General features: G+C 48.9%; 1 protein-coding gene across 2 annotated transcripts in view; it reads right to left on the bottom strand.

Annotated features, from left to right (window-relative positions):
- Window positions 1-20249, bottom strand: part of LOC146805006 (acetylserotonin O-methyltransferase-like) — a 723771-nt gene that overhangs the window by 694788 nt on the left and 8734 nt on the right. The gene's annotated exons all lie outside the window — the stretch shown is intronic.

The following is a 20249-nucleotide window of genomic DNA, read 5'->3' on the forward strand; positions in this document are numbered from 1 at the left end:
TGCATTACGTTTGCGCTGCCGGTGCGTCACTTTTAGTGAAGCACCAGTGGCGTAAAAAGTGAGCCTTGTTACACCATATTTACAAAGTGACACATCTACCTTGATGCGTCACTTTGTAAACCCCTGCATTACATTATACCTGCGCCAGGTATAATTTATTCAGGGGGGGTTCCCACGTAAGTAAGCCTCGTAGAAGTGACACTGTGAAATCTACGAGATTTCACTGTGCCACTTCTAGGACGCAAATGCATCAATATCTTACGCCTGCCTCATGGCAGGCGTAAGTCTGACGCAGGCCCTTTCACATGGGGCTTGCCCCATGTGAAAGGACACATTGCTGGAGTTGCATCACTTTTCTGACACAGTCCAGCAAAGCGTCACTTTTGCGACATGATGCGTCATACTGTAAATATGACTCATCAATCATGTCGCAAGGAGGGCGCACTGAGAAGTGACGCATCGCTGCTTTCACGCAGCGATGCGTCACTTCTCATAAATGTTTGGATATTCATCCTTGGGATTCTGCTTCATTTACCATGGTTTTAATCTTTGTTCTGAGTCTTGACATGGGTTTCTCATCTATCCGATGGTAGAGTCTTTCATCCGCCAGATGGTAGAGACATTCTGAGCTATAATTATAGTCTGTTGTATTGAGAATCACGATGGTGCCACCCTTATCTGCCAGTTTTATGGTAGTGGAGGCAAGGTCTGTGGTCCTCCAGATTTCCCACATCTTTGAGAACAGCCTGCGCAAACGTGAGCACTTCATTAGGTGTCTTAAGGAGCCCGTAATCCTGAGTCCATATTTTCTGAGGGGGTGGCGGGTTTCTGAGTGTATGTGAGCCTGTGGTGTCACAATACAGGAAGGTAACAGTGCTGAACAGTGTGAGTGCAGTGTACATACACTTAGTGCAAGTGTGCCGGTATTGGTCCATTACATGGACCCTGGGTTTCATTTTTAAAAACTCAGGCCTGGTTGGTGAAGCCATGAAGAGGCAGAGGCATCCGCTCAGACAGATTTGTGTATTTCTGCAATCCTGCAAGCTGTGTGGGACACACTGAAAGATGGGTAAAAGGAATCCCCCTGTACACTTCTAAGGGTGTTTTTTGATTCAGTGAGAGATCATAAAGAAGGGGCCTCGACACATCTCAGGAACAAAATGGGGCCTGTGAGTAATGTTTTTGTTGTTGAGTGGGAGGGGATAACCCTACTCAAGCAACCACTGCAATCCCTTTTAGGCTAAGCCACAAAGGTCTCTAAATTAATCTGTGCTTAACCCTCTGGGAGCTTGGCACAAAGCAGTCAGGCTTAACTTAGAGGCAACAAGTAAAGGATTTATGAAGAAAACAAACTGCATTACAGTGAAAATAAAACACAAGAAACAGCCCACAACAATTTAGAAAAATAGTTTCTATTTTAATAAATTATCCAATCAGCAGACCTGACATTATTACTTTTTTAAGTTTAAGTTAAAAACTTGCACCTAGAAAACTCAATGCACTAAACAAAGGCATCTATCGTACAAGACTGGGTCAAAGTTGAAAAACATGGCCGACCACGATGGACGGCAAGTAGGATACAAAAAGTGTATTGGGCCCAGTCTGCACTTACCTTCAGATTTAGAAGAAATTTTGATAAAAATCTCTGTGAAGGTAGAAGTTCACGGTGGTGTTCGAGGAGGAGGCATAGCCGTTGGGGAGCCACTGGGCGAAGTCACGGTGAATATTTCTATGTTTGGACTTAGTCTGCTTTCTGGACATTGAAGCTCTCCAGCTGGAGGCTGTATCCGATGAGAGCTCCATAAGGCCGGGTACCCATTTGGCAAAAGACCACTGAACAGGATTTGCAGCTGCAGAACTGAATGTAGTGGAAATTGCTGTGAAGTCAGGCTGACCGATGATGTACATTACACATATCAACAAGCGGGTTGGTCAAAGCCTACTTTCTGTTCTTCAACCAGGTCTTAGCCAAAAAGGTTTTAAGTTCCAAGTTTTGGATTTTGGCTATCTGGGCACCTTTAGCACCAACATTTAGAAACCATGACAGGAGGGACGCCACTTGAAGGTTAGGGCTCACTCAGGATGGTACCAGGTGCAGTTTCAAGATGGTTGGAGACTTTTCTGTCCCTGAGGCTCTGATTAGGAAGCCAGCCAACTAGCAATTGGACTCACTATGGTAGACCTGGGTTCAGCCGTGGAACAGGGCTCCAACAGCAGGGTAGGCCCCTGAGGGTTCAAGTCAGACTTCAGCCAGCAAAGCAGTCCTTCCAGGTGCAGCAAAGGAGTCTTCTGAAGTACACAGCAGGCGACAGCAGCAGACAGTACTGTGAGAGTCCTTCCAAAGGTCAAAAATGAACTGTGAAGTGGGTCAGAGGTTCCTTTTTTAATACCTGGTACCTTATCTGAAGTAGGAGATGTTTCTACAGAATTAACTTTAAAGTTCCATACCCTGCTCCAATCTGACTGCGTGAACAATGCAGTGGTCACAAGTCCTTTGTGTGAAGGCAGGGCACAGCCTATTTAGTTGCAGGCAGGGCTGTTATCAGCTTCTCCCTTCCAAGCCTGTCAGTGATGGCCCATCCAGGTACACCTAAACCCTCTATTGTGTGGCTGTCTACGTGGAATAAACAAAGTCCAGCTACCAACTGTACCCAGTCATGTGCCCCCGGAAGAGGCTGCAGGCACCAAATAGTTATGGCAGCAAAATACCAATCTTTAAAAAGTAGATTTTTCAAATTTGTTACTTAAAATCTGACTTTGCCATTCGACAGGATTTTCACTTTCAGTCTCCTGAACACCAAGGATGAAATATTTACCTGTTCCCAATCAATTGTTAGCACTTATTAAATGTAATAAGGCAACCCAATGTTTCCTATGGGAGACATAGGCCTCACAGTAGTGAAAAATTCATTTAGGAGTTTTTCACTACCAGAACATTCACAACTTAAAAGTAGATGTCCAATCTTTTAATTACAATGCACCATGCCCTGTGGGCTACCTAGGGCATGCCTTAGGGCGTGCCTTATATTCAATAAAAGGGGAATATAATTCTTGGCAAAGGGGTTACATTAAATCACTATAAGTACTCCCGCAATGGACCAGTCAGCAGTAGAAACTCTGCTACTAGCTCAGGTGTTGGTATGCCCTGTTTGAAGTAAATAACACCACCTAGGCGTGGGGAAGGAGGCAAGTCCTTTTGTCAATATTTTCCCTCACACACCCTAGTGGTGTCATGCTTCATCATTGGGACACCCTGACGTCTAAAAGTCAGGGTGGGCTCAACCAATATTTCAGGGAGCTCTTGGTGAGATGATTTTTGGCCAGGGGCTATAAAGATTAAAAATCGCGTCAAACCCCAGTTTCCCTTTATTCTTGGGTTTGGCACTGATGTTAAAAGATAAAGTAAAAGGGATGCTAGAGGTATTATGGTCCTAGGACCCTATTGCCAACATGTTTCCTTCCTTAATGCCCCATAAAGGGTGCACGGACATTCATCAGGGCTTGTGCCCCCTGTGGGTAGGGAAAGAAGAAACGGAAGTTCCCTATACTATTATGCAGTAAGGGCAGATAGCTGCTCCTTATTAAAATGTCATTCCGTATTTTAAATCACTTCATCTGTGAAGAACAAAAAATTACAAACAACATGTATAGCGCGTCAGTTCTTTTTGGCAAGGAGACATATCAACATAGGCAATGTGTACGTCTCGGTTCATTCCACATCATCATACGTGAAATCCAAAAGAAAATAGAATGTGCGCGTGATTTAGGCATAACCACTCATTATGTGTGACACACAGCATTTTGGTGTGTATCTAGTTTTTTTTGTGTGGCGGAATTTTCCGCATTCTATTTGCACTCATAATTGTGGTGTCAGATTCTTAAGGTGGCGGTTCTGTACCGCATCCTATTTTCACACATCCATTTGAGTGTGTCTACAAAATCACATTTTTTTCAAGTCAAACTTCCAAAATGCAAACACGAGTTTAAAACAAACCACTCCTTACTCGTACACACGTCATGAATATAAATTCACTCTAGTTTGTAAATTCACTCTAGTTGTATAGTTATGCTTACCCCAATTTAGGAGAGGATAAACGTCTAGTGGGACCGCTACTTGTGGGGTAGCCCTGTAGTCACACACTGCATTCGTATAAAACAATTCGTAACATTCAGATTGGTAGGTTCACGGTCAAATACCAGAGGTGTAGGAAATTTCGCCGAACAATGAGGAGGGAATCCAGCCCCACACACAATGGCCGAAATATATAAGGGACACAAAGTGGAAAACAAAAATGAGGTGCGGAGGTCACGCATTCGTTCGCAAACATGCTACATCACAGCTCGCTCTCCCGTATTCACCCACTACACATTTCAGAGGGGTTACATTGCCAAATCGAATTCACAGTTTAAAACTACATTTAGGTTACAATGACAGACCTGGGACATGTTTTAAGGAGCTAATTAAATAGGTAGCACAATAAGAACTGCAGGCCCACTAGCAGCATTTAATGTACAAACCCTGGGTATATGGTATACCGCTTTACTAAGGACTCATAGGTAAATTAAATATGCCAATTTGGTTTAAGCCACTCTTACCATACTTTTAGAAGTGAGCACAAGCACTTTAGCACTGGTGAGCAGTGTTAAAGTTCACAGAGCCCCAAAGGCCAACAAAAACATACGAGGTGTGAAAGCAAAACATTTGGGAATGACTCTGCAGAGAGGGTCAAGTCCAACAGGGTCCATAAAGAAATCATAAAGAGTGGGGCTGGGAGCCCAAGAATTACCTTTTGATGCATAAACAACTATGGCTTACATCCTGATGTGAATTCTAGTCACTCCCATGGCCTGTGTTGTGGGACTATCAGGCTTGGAATCTCTTCTGCTGTGACAGACAGGTTTTCAAGAGGAAGAGAAGTAGGTACTTTAAAAGAAGCAGAAACCCTCAATAAAACTTTAAAGACCCAGACCTTGAATCACATTTGGTGTCTGATAATGGACTATAAAAAGGGGAGTTTGCCCTTCTGCCAATCAGCCAGAAGGGCTGTGTTTGAAGGGCAAGCTCTGCAAGACTGCTGCCTGTGACCAGGAGTGTGGGCCAAAGCCTGCTAGTCTCCTTGCTGGGTCACTCAGTGAACCAAGGCCACCTGATCTGGAGCCTGGAGCACCAGTGTCTGCTTGCTTGCCAAGACCAGCATGCCCTGTGAGGAAGAGGAAGGCAATGGAAGGAGCAAGGTCTAGTAGGGAGCCCTGAAGTGTGGACTCCTGGTGCGAGGTGTAAGGAGGCAGGTGCTGCACCGACTGTGTTACTGCTCGTGTGCAGGAATGAATCTGTGACAGCCATATGCCAGGAAGGGGCCACCGTGAAGATAGCTGTTTAAAAAAATGTACATGTGGTAAGGGCGTAAGCCTGTGCGGGACTGTTGCGCAAACCCTGTGAGTCAGGAGGAGGAGCTGTGGAAGAGATTGCCTTGGGATCAGAGCCGAAGCCTGTGCAATACCATAGCAATGACCTTGTATGCCAGAAGGAGCCACTACAGAAGCGACTGATGTGCGGTGAGGACCGAAGTCTTGCTTGGAAGTGATGTACAACTCCGTGTGTAGGGATGGGCTGCTGGGATAATTGTGCCATGTGAATTGGGTAGAAGCCAGTGAACTGTGAGCAGCAGCAACTCACAGGTCAGCAGGAGCAACAAGAACTGTAACTGAGCCGACCCTGTGGAACGCGTGACGATGCACTGGAAGCATCACTACCTCAGCAGAGTTGAGATCTGGAGCATCAAAATCACCACCACCCCACCTTCTGGAGTGTGGAAACTCTGATCGCTGCTGGAGGACTACCATGTGGGCTAAGGAGAAAGCCTGCACTTGCAGAGTGCTGCTGCTAAGTCTGCATGCAGCTGACTCCTCTGAGCAGGATCAGAGCTGTTTAGAGCATCTGAAGGCAGAGCACCCTCCAAGATTCTGTACGCTTCCACCCTGCCAGAGTGGCTAGAACTTATTACAGTCCTACTGGGCCCTGGGGGATTCACTGCTGCAAATATTGCAGCGCTAAGTCAATTTTGACTGCATTTGATGAGTTGAGGTGGACTCTTGAGACAAGGCCTACTAGTGAGCATTCCCTGGATGTGGCTACTAGTGAATGGGGAATAACCACAAATACCTTATGAGGAATGGTTGGGACAGGGACCTGCCAATGAAAACTAGAGCCCCAAAATCAAGGGGGAAATGTGTTGTCTGTGAATGCCGTAACCTTCCTTTGAATGAGAAGACTTAGAAATAAAATACTTATTTTGGTTATATAAGTTGTATTTGGCTGGACAGTGATTTATTGCTGTGCTCATTTTGAGTTAGAAGCCTTCTTCACTTCTTGTATCATCACTGCTTCCCTGAAGGAGCCTTAGACTGCTCATTCACATCCACAACTGAGAGTTAAGTGCAGGAGGGGTATTTGGCCCAGTTGCTCAGAATCTACAGTAGGTCGGGCCCTGGGACATCAGGAGTAAAAGGCCTCAATCCCAACGATTGTTACTAGTAATCCCTGCACGCCCGTGGCACTCTGGAAGGGGTCTGACAGGGCATTAGTTTATTTTAATGTATAAATTCTTATTAGAATATACACCTTAAGGAAGAATTGAGAGACAAGTGCAATGATAACTTTATTGCCTTGATGAAACTCTGTGATGTTCATCAAAAGGGTTGAGTTTGTGCTCAACTTTTAAACTTATACACAAACATGCAGTTCAAGTACAGTTCATCCCTACATTCTCACGGTTAATGTGCTAGTTAAATCCAATGCTTCTATTGGTTAGCATTACAAAGGTTTTCATCATTGTGCCAAGAGAAAGTCTACAGATACAAGATAGCACACATCAGCTTTGGTCCTGGAATCACTGTGCAGACAACGTTGAGTGCTACAGTCTCTATAAGTCTCTTATAAAAGAGGATACTTCCAGCAAACACAGAAGATCACATAAGTCACCACCAATGTCCTAAAATGATTGGGTTCCACTACAACCCAGGAGTTGTTGCACACATAAAAGCGCTCCATGACAACAATGTTCACAAACGTTCCCTCTAGGTAATGCCTGATCAGTAAGGGATACATGTCTTTGAGATACAGATCTAGATTGCTTGATTTTCTTCAGCTTTAAAAAACAAAGGAGCACTCATTGACTCCACGTGAATGTCAGTTTTTCTTTTCAGCAGAGACATGGGCAGTCCTGCTGACAAAAAGCTATCTACCAGTTTCTGCTCTACCGAGGCACAAAAGATCGTAACCTCTGTCCTTCTTTAACCCAGGGCTCTAAGCACTTGATGAGTGTTTGAACAGGTGAGATCTATATTTATACATGGCAAAGAGCTGGTGAGGACTATGTAGAAGATCCTGGTTACCCTTTATTCTATGTGCATCATTCATTATAGGTGCTCTGAAAATTGTCATTTGATTGTACAGGACATTGATCTTTGTTTTGTTTTCTGTAAATCATTGGAATTTACCAAATTAAAGCTTCACAAAACCACTGTACACATATTCATCATTAGACAAGCATTGGCATAGCTAATAGGTCTTGCTTTTGGGACCTTATAAGTATTTAGTTATGCAGCACAATATCCTTGGTGCAATAACATCAACTGTTGCATGGCTAAACACTTATAAGGTCCCAAAGGCAAAGACCTATTGGCTATGCCAGTGCTTGTTTTATGAAGGCACAGAATGTATGGAGTAACACCGGAGGAGTTTCGGAGTGGGCTGGCGCAGGGGTTGAGGCGTTCCCTAAGAAAGGAGGCTGCTGAAGGATGGGTGGGGTTTTGAGTGTTGATACGGGACGAGAGCATTTAAGAGAGATAGGGTTAAGTGTGACGGCGGTGACTAAATGAGAGTAAACATACAAAGTTGCCATTTAGCTATAAATCTCTCTCGCCTTTGACAATAACGTTTGCATATCCCCTAGTTTTACTTCCGCTCTCGAAAAATATCCATCGCTTCAATGCAAGTCAAATGGAAAATAAAAGTCATGCACTTCCTGCCGTAAGATCTATTTTCTGTGGGGACTCAAGCCTTAGCATATTTGTCAGGGGTGGAGATATTCATCGGTTTGAAACTGAATCTAAGTTCTAAGGTGCAGCTGTGCGAGCGTCTGATGAGTGCTTAGTAAAACTGCTGAAAGTTAGTCTTGGGACTCAGTTTGTTGGGGAGGAGGGGTGCTGGCTTGAGACGAATGCTGAAGGAAGCTAAAGGAGTGGTTAAGTGCCAGAATAGGGGTGTAGAACAGGATGAGTGTTGAAACAAGGCTGTGGAAAAGAATATAAAAATGGGTGGCAGCTGAAACAACTGCGGATAGCGATGAAACAACAGTTTGTTTTAAGAAGAAAGCGGCGCTGAACAGGCGAAACAAAGTTGGGGCTGCTGGAGTAAAGGATTGAAAATGAAAAGCAGGTGGGTCCTTGGTGGAGTAGAGCATACTGGAATGGGGATCCAAAGACGAATAAGTAGATTTGTGAATGTTGGGGTTGTGATTTGAAGTACAAGGATGGAGCGCGCTGAAAAGGGCAGGTTGTGCGCTGGGATATAGCGCCAGTGGTTAAAAAAAGGAAGGAATGTTGAAACAAGCGGTGCGCTATGGGGGAGTGTATTAAAATACTGTTAATAGTGTAATAAGAGTGGAACTGAAGGAGGGTACCAAGTATTAAAACATGGTCTAAAGAACCATTAGAATGGCTAAACACAGTTAATACTGAAGCTACAGCATTGAAAACAAGTAGAAAACTACACAGTACAACAAAGTGGGCTTTTCTAACGTGCGCTGCGAAAGTGAAAGTGATCGCGATGCACTTCACTTAATGGCCCGTGAAAGACAGATGGCGGATGCGCGCGTGCACGCTGTTGTGAACGCAAACGCTAGGCCAGCCAAAGCATGGGGTTGCACTTTCAAAACCCCGCTTACTAAATGTCTTGCCAGAGCAGCGCATGCATGTGCTGGCTCAGGCGAGACTTAAAAAGGTTTGAACAAGTATAAAAGAACACCGTGGGGGGCGTGGCTTGGGCAAGATGGCCGATCGGACCTAATCCGAGTCAGCTCCCGCACCACCCCGGGCTTACTCCGGCTACAGCGCGGTTCCTGGGTCCCTGGGCGGGACAAACGCTCTCCGAGTGCACAGGCAAGCTGATGGGCACCGGTAGACCTGGGCGAATCCCGATCGGAGGCTGACTGGGGCGCCCGAGACCCGTGGCTGCGGCGGCGCCTACGACGATCAAGATGGCGGCTCCCACAGATAGATCGGCGCTCCGCGCCGGGCGCGGCTGACGGACCGGTGCGCCTGGACTGGGGGCGAGTGTGGCTGCATCTCCCTGGGGGCCTTCGTGGAGGCTCGGGCCCGGAGGGGGCGTGAAGCGGACCAGGCATCGACCAGCGGGGCATCTCCCCGAGGCTGCAGACTATGCAGAGACAGGGACCCGCGATCTCACAGCCCCGGATGTTGCGGCCTCATTGCGGAGGGAGCGGAGCATGAGCGGCGGAGGCACGGTGAGGAGCGGGAGTGAGAACTGCCAAGGGGGCCCCATGAGAGCTCGCGTGCCTGGACTGAGCGGGAGGAGGTGCAGCTGGTGAGTCGCCGTGCGTGTCCCTACAACTCTGAGGTGCTGGTGGGAGGCCGTACCCTCGTGGTCGCACCGAGGGCCCTCGGCTGCACCCCGTCTGCAACGCGCCTCCCCCTCGGGGGGCAGAAGAGAGAGACTTTGACAGGGGGCATTCGAGCACGGGGGGGCCGGAGGAGGTCCGCCACCGCATTCGCACCGACTGGCGGGTCCCCGGAGATCCAGCGGAGGCCTTAGCGAGGGGGGCCAGGAGTGGCTGGGGTGTGCAATCGGAGCGGTCTGAGGCCCCGGGTGCTGTTCGGGGGGCCCCTGCTCGTGCGAATCACTGGTTGAGCCGGTCAGGGGCGGCCATATGCCGGCTAAGAAGGGTCAGGCAAAACGCAACGCCTCCGTCACCGCCTTTTTCAGTCCAGCGGATGAGGGGCCGTCTGGGGCCCCGGCAGAACCACCGGGTGCGATGGCGCTAACTAAGGAGGACCTCCTGTCCTCATTGCGGGACTTCAAGGCGGAGCTACGGGAGGAGATTGGCCGGGATGTCCAACGCTCGATTGACCAGTTGCACGCGGACTTGCGCGACCAGCTATCCGGCCTCAGGCAAGACGTCGACGCGGTGGGCACACGAGTGGTGGAGTTGGAGGCACACCATAAGGACTTGGACAGCAGGTCCACGGATCACTCGCGACAGATTCAGGCCCTCCAGGATCAACTGACGCAAACGCAGCTAAAGGCGGAAGATCTGGAGAACCGCGCTTGACGCGATAACATACGCGTGCCCCACTTGGAGGAGCGGGCGGAGGGTCCAGACCTCGAGGCATTCCTGGCGGGCCTCTTCGCTGAGGTGGTGAAGCCGCAGACCCTCAAGATCAAGCTTGACCGGGCACATAGGGTGGGCTTTTTGGCGCCGGGATACAAACGGAGGCCGAGAGACATACTGGCTAAATTTCACTCCTACAAAATCAAAGAGGCTGTCCTAGCGGCGGCCCGGAGGTCCACGGAGGTGTCGTTCCAGGGATTTACATGGGCGCTGTATCAAGATCTATCCCCGGCGACGTTGGCGAGGCGCCAGTCCTTTCGGCCTCTGACTACCAAATTGAGAGCAGAGCACATTAGGTATCGTTGGACTTTCCCCTTTGGCCTATCATTTGAATACCAGAATAAGCAACGAACTGTGACGGACTTGGCGGCCGGCAGGGCCATTCTGGGACTTTCCGCATCAGAAGACGAGCAGGAAGAGGGGGGAGTTTCGGCATCTGGCGGAGCCGGGGCAAAGGCCGGAGAGTGGGCTACGGTGGGCCGTGCTCCTCCCAGATGACTCCGCAGGCGACGCCATCTGGAGATTGCTTTATCCAGCAGAAGGGGACCTTGTGCACTTGTTGTGCGCTCCTGCGGCCTCGCTTGCTCACTGCCCCATCAGGTCGGGTGGCCAGTACAGAAGCAGGAGTATCGCGGGGCGCTGGACTGCAGGTTTGGGCCTGTCAGGGGGCCTGGGAACAACAGTTGAGGATGTTTTCCTCATTTCTTTTCTTTGCATAGAGCTCTATTTGCTGCCGGGGTGGGGGTGGGCGGGTTGCCATGACCCTCCGAGTATTTCACACTTGGATGTTGTGTAGATATGGGGTGTTTTGGGTATTTCTATTCCTTTTTCTTCTCTCCCTTCCTTCTTTCTCTCTTTTTCTTTTCTTGACACGGAGGGCGGGGGGTCTTCCGGGGGGGTGGTGGAGGAGCGGGGGGGCAGGCTCTGGGCTTGGCTGCTGATGGTTGCATTCATTCCAATACACGATGGCTTTATCCATAGGCTCCTGGAATGTACAAGGGCTTAATTCCCCCCAGAAGCGACAGAGGGTGATGAAGTACATATCGGACCGTCACCTGGACATAGTTGCACTGCAAGAAACCCATCTGCGTAGGGGGAAGACCATAGGCTGCAGCATAGGTCATACCCACTCATGTACAGTTCTTCAGCCACCACTAAGCATAGGGGGGTAATGTTGCTGTTTCATAGCGGAGTGAGGTTCCAGCCGTTGGAGGTATGCTCGGACAAGATGGGGAGGTGGGTGATGGTGAAAGGGGTTTTAAGGGGGCAGACCTGCACTTTAATTTCCCTCCACGCACCCAACACAGGTCAGGCGGGGTTCCTGTCCACTTTTTGTTCGAGATTGGAACAGTTTGCGGAGGGCTCGGTGGTTCTGATGGGGGACTTTAATCTGGTCTGGCAGACAGAGTTAGATAGTTCGCACTCGCAAAGGGCTGAGTCGGGTGCCTTTTCCACGGCTTCTAAACAACGCTTCTCTGATTTGGGCCTTTGCGACGCCTGGCGCACCCTTCATCCTTCCACGAAGGATTACACCCATTTTTCACATGTCCATCAGTCGTATTCCCGGTTGGACTATATTTTTATTAATCGCTTTCTGTCGGGGTCTCTGCTGGATGCTCAGATCCTTCCACTCTCCGTTTCTGACCATAGTATGGTCACGATCACACTTCACTGGACGGGCCCCCGGGATCGACAGCGGAAGTGGTACTTCCCCGCCTCCCTCACCAGGGACATAGTGCTGCGTGCATCACTGCGGGAGGCTATAGACGACTACTTTGCCCTCAACGACGCGGAGGAGACCTCGGAGCAGATACGATGGGACGCATTTAAGGCGGTGCTCAGGGGTATTGCATCGCACTTAACTCCGCGCTCAACCGGCAGAGAGCAGCGGAACGGGAACGCCTGGAGGAGGAATTAGTGGCGGCGGAGCAGGCCCATAAGGCCAAGCCTTCTTGCCTCACCTTGCGGCCCCTTACGGCGTTGCGGGGCAAACTGAAGTCTATATATGCCAACAGGGCTGAGCTTACTCTCTTGCGGCTACGTCACGCCTCGTATATCCAGGGGAATAAGGTTGGAAGACACCTGGCCCGACAACTCCGAGTTAAACGGGATAAGGAATATATTGAGGGGTTAAGAGATGCCGCGGATGTGGTTATTTACTCCGACGCAGGGAAGGCGGACTGTTTCCGCTCCTTCTATAGCAAGCTCTACTCGTCGGACTCTTTGGAAGGCCCGGCGCAGGAAGTTTATCTGCAGGGGTTACAGCTTCCCCAGGTTGCCGCTGATGCCAACGCGGACCTCTGCGCCCCCATCTCGTTAGAGGAAGTCACCAGGGCCATAATGGCGCTTAAATTAAATAAAGCTCCTGGACCCGATGGCCTCACAGCTCTATTCTATCGCACCTTTGCGCTGGACCTGGCTCCACGCCTGCAATCTCTTTTTAACGCCATCATCACTCAGGGGGTGGTCTCCCCATCCATGGCGGAGGCGGTTATTATGGTCCTCCCCAAGCCGGGGAAACCCAAGGATCACTGTTCCTCTTACCGCCCAATCGCGTTGTTAAACCTGGACGCTAAATTGTATTCCTCTATTCTGGCCGCTAGGCTCAATCCTCTAATGACAGCGCTGATACATCCCGACCAATCCGGTTTCATTCCGGGGAGGCAAACGCACGATAACACACGACTCATTGTACATCTCATAAAAAAAGCCTCTAGAAGACAGTTGCTGGCCGTCCTGGTTGGTCTGGATGCCGAGAAGGCGTTCGACCGGGTGGACTGGGGCTTTCTCTTCTCCACCATGCGTCGGATGGGCTTTGCGGAAGCCTTTATCGCAATGATTCAGGCCAACTATCGGATTCCTACGTCGCGTGTTCAGGTCAATGGGACCTGTTCGGCTCCGTTTGCCCTCTCTAGGGGCACCAGACAGGGGTGCCCTTTATCCCCCCTCCTGTTTGCCCTGAGCATTGAGCCACTGGCGATGGCCATCCGGCACAACCCGCAGCTTACGGGTATTCCGTTCGCGGGAGAGGACCACAAGATCTCACTATTCGCTGATGACGTGCTTCTCTCCCTCACTCACCCCTCCGCGTCGCTTCCGACTCTCCCCGCAGAGCTGCGGCGCTATGAACAGGTGGCAGGGTTCAAGATTAATCAGGACAAGTCGTACATCCTTAATCTTACGCTTCAGGGTGCTGAGCTTTCGCGCCTCCAGCAGAGCACGCCTTTCCGTTGGGCGACTACATCGCTCCAATACTTGGGAGTTCAGCTCACTCCATCAGTAGATAATCTGTATAAGGCCAACTTCCCCCCCCTTCTTGCGCACATTAAGGCGGACTTAGCGCGCAGGAAGCCTATGTTTATCTCCTGGCTGGGGCGAATTCATTCGCTTAAAATGACAATATTGCCGAAACTGCTCCACTTGTTTCAAGCCCTCCCCATTGATGTCCCTCTCTCTTTTTTCTCGACTATGTGCTCCCTATGCTCTCGCTACATCTGGCAGGGGGGTAGAGCCCGTCTGTCATTTTCCTTGTTGCGGAGGCCTCGCTCTGCGGGCGGGGCGGGCCTCCCCGACTTCCACCTCTACTATAAGGCGGCTCAACTGCGCGTATTGATAGAATGGTCGAAAAGAGAATCGGATAAACATTGGCTACATATGGACAGGTCGGTGGCGGGTCGGACTATCTGGGATTTAGCGTGGTGCCCGAAACGAGATAGGCCGGATAACGCATACCTCAGCACGCCCACCAGAACAACGTTGCGGGTTTGGGACACCCTGGCTCCGGACGAATGGTGGACCACTTTCCCTTCCCCCCACACCCCTAATCATGGGCTGGCAGCCTTCCCGCCGGCGCTCACTAGAGGGCCATTCGCAGCGTGGGAGGAGGGGGGTTGTTTAATGATCAGACATCTCTTTAGGGGGTCACGATTGATGACTTTCTCCGAATGCAGGACTGACTTTAGCCTTCCGCAAACTGAACACTATCGATACCTCCAGCTCAGGCACTGGCTTCAATCACAGGAGGTTCAGGCAGCGATCCACAGGCCCCAGACACCATTTGAAAAATTTGCGCGCACTACCACAACCATGAGGGGGGCAATCTCATTTCTTTATGGTCACCTTTTGGCCACTGTAGTCTCCCCGTCCCCGCGATTTAAGGCTAAATGGGAGGAGATGCTGCTTAGACCAATTGAGGAACGGGAGTGGGAGGCGTTGTGGTCGGACATCTCTAAGCACAACCACTCAATAGAATTGCGAGAGGCTCACATGAAGGTAATGGTGGATTGGTACCTATATCCAGCTAAACTGCGGCGTATTTTCCCAGGCACCTCTGACCGCTGCTGGAGGGGGTGTGGGTTGCTGGGGGACTTTCAGCACATTTGGTGGACCTGTCCTACGATCCGCCCCTTCTGGGAAGAGATCTTGGCGCAAATTAAATCTATGTTGGGCTACCCGGTCCCCACCTCCATGGCGACAGCATTGTTGGGCCTACGAGATCCCTCCCTGCGCTACCAAACCAGAGCGGACAAGGCCGTGATGTGGCTGTGCTTGGGGGCGGCGAAGGTGGCTATCGCCGCCAATTGGAAGAAGCGGGCGGCTCCCACGGCCTCGATGTGGCATGCCCGCCTCTGGAGACTCCTGAGTCTAGAGAGAATGGCGGATATCTTCAGGGATGACTATGCCGCATTTGAGCTCAAGTGGGGCCCACTGGTGACTTTCCTTTCTAGATGTTTGCCGGCGGCGGTTTGTCCGCCCCAGCTTAGAGGCCTGAGGCTGTTCCAACTGTAGTCGGCCGCAGTGGCTATGGGTGACATCCCCTGATTGTATAGTTCACTGTTGCGGGGTCCCTGGGTGAACCCTTGGCCTGTCCCCGCTCTGGACGGGCCCCTCCCCTCCCTTGCCCCAGCACCGGGCCTTCGGGCCCTCTACCGGAGTTCCTCCCCTGTCTCTTTCTCTCTTACTTTTCCTTCTCTTTCCCCTTTTTTTTCTCGTATGATTTGTGGGGTGGGGTGGGTGGGGAGGGAGGGAGTGTGGGGAGTTGGGGGTGTTTATAAATTGGATTTGCAGCTTCATGACACAGTGTCAGCTGGATGCTTAGACTAAGCCTTTTGAGTGCCGGACCGGCGCTGGACTGTTAGAACCCGATTGACGCCCACTGGAGGTCTCCGGGGCATAATTCCCGGGTCTGCTTCCCCTCCTTATTTTAGCTCTTCTGTACCCCTCCAATAGCGTATGTTACGATTGGGGAAGCTCGCCTCTTCTGGGTTCATTAAGGGTCGGTACGTTGTTGTTGTATCCATCATCGCTTGCTGGTCCACTCAGCTATGAGGCACATGTCATGGTCTGTTCTGTTTGTTACGCTTTTTTTTTAGGCTAATAAAAACAATTTTGACAAAAAAAAAAGAACACCGTGGTTATTTGTTCTCTTAAAAAGGTAAAGTTTTCAGATTTGTTCTCAATTGACCCCTCTTTAGTTGAGAACCATTGGCACTAATGACCAACCAATCTCAATAGGAACAAATCTTGGTAGAGAAAAAATTCCCCTTTTGTATCAGAAACAGACCAATTGATGGGTGGAGGTCCCCATTCTTACTCTTCAGGACCACAGCTGCCAATGGTGGTTCCATACATGCTCTCTGGCTCACCCTGCAGGATGCAAGGTTTTCACAATCGAAGTGAAGTGTCTACTAGTGGTTTGCCTGACCCCCTACAAATCATAGGGGGTGTACTGCTCTCAGCACCACACCTTTGAGTGGAGTGGCCTGTCCAGTGTTAAATGACTGCCCACTCGACACACTCCGAGTGAATGTGCTTGTAAAGTAGCACCTCTCAGGTTAATCCCTGACATCTCTGTGCAGACCTGTGGGCATGGCTTAAAAACCCAGCCAAACAAGGTAGCTACAGAGATTGAAAGTTATCAACGGGAACAGACAAATTTCACATGAGCTCAGCAGAATTACTGCACAAGTGGAAGAAAGCTCAGAGAAAGCAATCCAAGGGTGAGTCATGGCTGAGGTTCTTCTGGAGGGGTCTGTATAAAAATGTGTGTAAGGAACGTTACTATGCTAACATACCTGCCAAATTTCTAGACCACTTATAAGTGACATGCTACCGCAAATGTGTGACACTGCGAGTGACACGTTCTCGCAAATAAAATAAGGCAATAAAGTCCATTTAAAGAGATACATATCAGAAATGTCCCCTTTTGAGCAAACAGAAGCTCAAAAATGTCCTTGAAACTGCTGCAAACCACCTGATAAGGAAGACTGATTGACGCTAGACAACTTGGTGGTCTGATGGGCAATGCACGTGCTAGATAATTCCTTGTGCAGTCTAGTTTTAAAATAGCATGAAGGGTTAATGTGCCTGCTGCAAAGGACCACGTGTAACAAGCAGTTCACAGATTTGTATTTTATGTGACAACTCAGTCAGTTACTGCTTATGCTTGAGAGATCCTTTTGTTAGCCGCTGGTCACAAATTAGAGACATTGAATTATAGCTCAACGAGTTACTAACTGGCAGCAAGGAGCTGCATGCAGATTGCAGTGCATAAGTTTGGATCCCTACTATTTTTTTCTCTGTTTTTCCTAGTTAGTGCTGTATAAATAGTTATTTGTAAGTTATTCATTTAGACATATATATCTGACCTTCTTACAATGGGTACATATCTATATAAAACTGATCATGGACACTCAAAACCTGCCTCCAAATCATAATTTAAGAACTTGTGAAGTGGCACGCTGAATTCTTTTGATGGCCTTGGCATCAGGGTGTCAAGCTGCAGTTAGGCTGCCCCCAGCCAGGATGACACTCGAACAAAAGGAGTTCTGATGGCACTTTGAGTGAAGCATTGAGTTGAGCCCAGCTGGAACTGAATAAAAGAGAGCTCGCTCACCCAAAACACAACAGTTCATTAGAATAGGAACTAACTGCCACAATTTTCTCTTTCGGTGCCCTCTCCCCACAGCCCTATGCAACTGCTAGCTCCAACACAGCAACACACATATGTGACAGGGGGCCTAAGCACACGGGGGCATATCAGCAACAACCGGCGATAATTCTCGCTAAGCGCACTTAGCGCTAGGATAATTATCGCCGGCTAACGTGGATTTTATCGCTGAGATAGCGTGCTATTAGCAACGCTTATCTCAAAAGCGATAAAAATCCTAGCGCTAACTGCCAAACGGGAGATTATCCCTGGAAACCCAGCGATAATCTCACGAAGTTTGGCGTTAGCTTGATGATAGGGCCTCACATACTTAGCCATGATATCCACCTTCCATAGGATATCATGGCTAAATCAGTCCTGAAGCAGGCGTAAGGAAAGTAGCGATAACAGGGGTTATCGCTACTTTTCTTGCCGCTATGCTTCATTGTGTGGGGCTTGATGATAGGAGAAATGTCGCTTAGCGACATTTCTCCAGTCATGTCAGGTCAGGAACACCCACTTTGCATCTCATTAGAGATGCAAAGCTGGGCGTTAAGAATCTGGGCGCTAATGCAAGGTTTCACGCGATAGCGTGACCTTGCTAATTAGGCGATAAAATTATCGACGCTTTTCGCCTGAAAACGTACGCAAAAGCGGCGATAATTTTTTATCGCCTCGTTGCTGATATGCCCCACAGTTTTAAAAACCTTGTTTCAAGTCTTTGCACTCTGCCACAGTACAGCTTTTATCTGTTAATTGCGTCAATGCTGGTTGGAGGACCCCATTATGCTGATATCGCTGACCCTTTCAGAGGGTTTTAGTGCTTCTGGGGATAAAACACCACACAACAGCCTCTGAGCTCACTGCAGTCTGTTGTCCCTGACAGTCATAGGCTGGCCAGATGCGCAGTGCCTTCGAAAGCCAGGGGTCTGTCTTTGCCCCCCAACCTTCAACACAAGTGGAAAACAGCTGGTAAGGTATACTGCTGTTAGTCTGTCGAACCGGGGCTGAGTTGAGGGTCTGTGACTCTGTTCTGATGTGTGCCATGCGGTTCTTTTCTGTCCAGTCATAGGTCAGCGCAGCTACCTTTTAAAGACGGGAAACAATTTGGTGTTGTTAATACACCCCCTGTGACCTCAGCGTCTACCCGCCCAACACATGAGGAGACAAGTGGGAGGTCATGTCAAGTTGTTTTCATCCATACCAGCTGAGCCACAACACTGATGTCTGTCAGATTCAGGGGGCTGCTGAGGCACTGGGGCTGCGCAAGTCGGGACTTGAAAGAGCACTGCCTGCCAACGAGCACGACCGCCTCTACATTTGCGCATGGACAACTGAAAAAGGCACCACTAATGTAATGGCGGCAGGCCAGCATAGCAACGTAAAACAGAGAGGCCGCCCACTGCCTGAGCTGTGCTCCGTGACCAATCACCTGCATGGTGACAGTTGGGGGCAGACACCTTGCCAGAAAAAAACAACATGCAACGTGTCACCCCCCAAATCCACATGAGGACACACAGCCGGGTCAAATTAAATTGCTTATCTATGCAGTGTTGACATTCAAAAGACCACTTGGTATGCTAACAGAGTCCCGCGCACTAGTTCAGCTTGATTCATTGTGGATGATCACTGAAATTCCACCCAACTTTTTGCCTTCCTCCTCCCTTATTTTTTACCTCGTTTTGACTGGGCTTAGGACTCTGAGTACGTTACAACTGCTAACTAGTGCTAAAGTGCATGTGGTCTCTCCTCCACACATGGTAACTTATATCCAATTGGCAAGATTAATTTACTTATAAGTCACTAGTAAAGAGATATTATAAGTGTCCACGACTTGTAAATTAAATGCTACCAGTGGGCCTGCAGCACTGATTTTGCAACCCACTTAAGTAGTCCTTTAAACATGCCTGAAGCCTTCTATTTCGACCTGGCAAAATAAGCCTCTTACCAGGCCCTAATCTTCCTTTTCAACACATACAAGTCACCCCTATGGTAGGCAGTGGACAGCTCATTGGGCAGGGTGCAATATATTTAAAAAGCAGGATATGTCCTGGTAGTGAAAAACTCTTACATTTGTTTTTCGCTATTGAAAGGCCTATATCTCCCATAGGGTGAAATTGGGATTACCGTATTATTTTTTATAAATGCAATTTTCGGATGGGAAGATATAACTGATTTAATTTTGGTGTCTCTGGAATCCTTATTTAAAATCCTAACTTATGGTAAGATCGGATTTGAAATTACAATTCTGAAAATGGCACTTGTAGAAAGTTGTCATTTTCATGCCAAAGCCATTTGGTGCCTGCAGACTGTCTCTGGTCATACGACTGGGTGTGTTAGGCAGTTGGGATTTGTGTTTTCCTCCTAGACAGCCACACACAAAGGGAGCTTAGTTGTGACTGAGTGGGCCAACACTGGCAGGATGGGCTGGGCCCTGCCTCCCTTACACCTGAATAAGCTGTGTCCTGTCTCCACACAAAGGGCTGCATACCCCATGTAGTTAGTCTGGAGTCAAGGTAGTGAAGTGAAGGAATCTGTGCACTTCAAAGGCAAGTCACTAGAAGCTTCTCCCTACTTCAATTGTACAACTGTGTATAAAAGAAAGACCTCAGACACCACCACTTCAGTACACTTCTATACCTCTGGAAACCCTGCCAGGAAGAAAGTCTGCTGTGCTGCTGTAGGACTGCGTCTCTGCTATGCTGTACTGACCTGCTGCCTACTGTCCTCTTGCTTGGGTGAGAAGTACTGGACATGTATCTCTTGAATCCAGAACCCCAAGTGACTCTTAGGGCAAGTTAGATGGCCTACTGATCTGAATAATCATAAATAGAACATTACCATGACACTTGTCTCTTAATTCTTCCTTAAGCTATATATTCTAATAAGAATGTATACATTCTAACAAC

This window comes from Triturus cristatus, chromosome 8 (genome assembly GCF_964204655.1).
Source record: "Triturus cristatus chromosome 8, aTriCri1.1, whole genome shotgun sequence".
NCBI classification, from domain to species: Eukaryota; Metazoa; Chordata; class Amphibia; order Caudata; family Salamandridae; genus Triturus; species Triturus cristatus.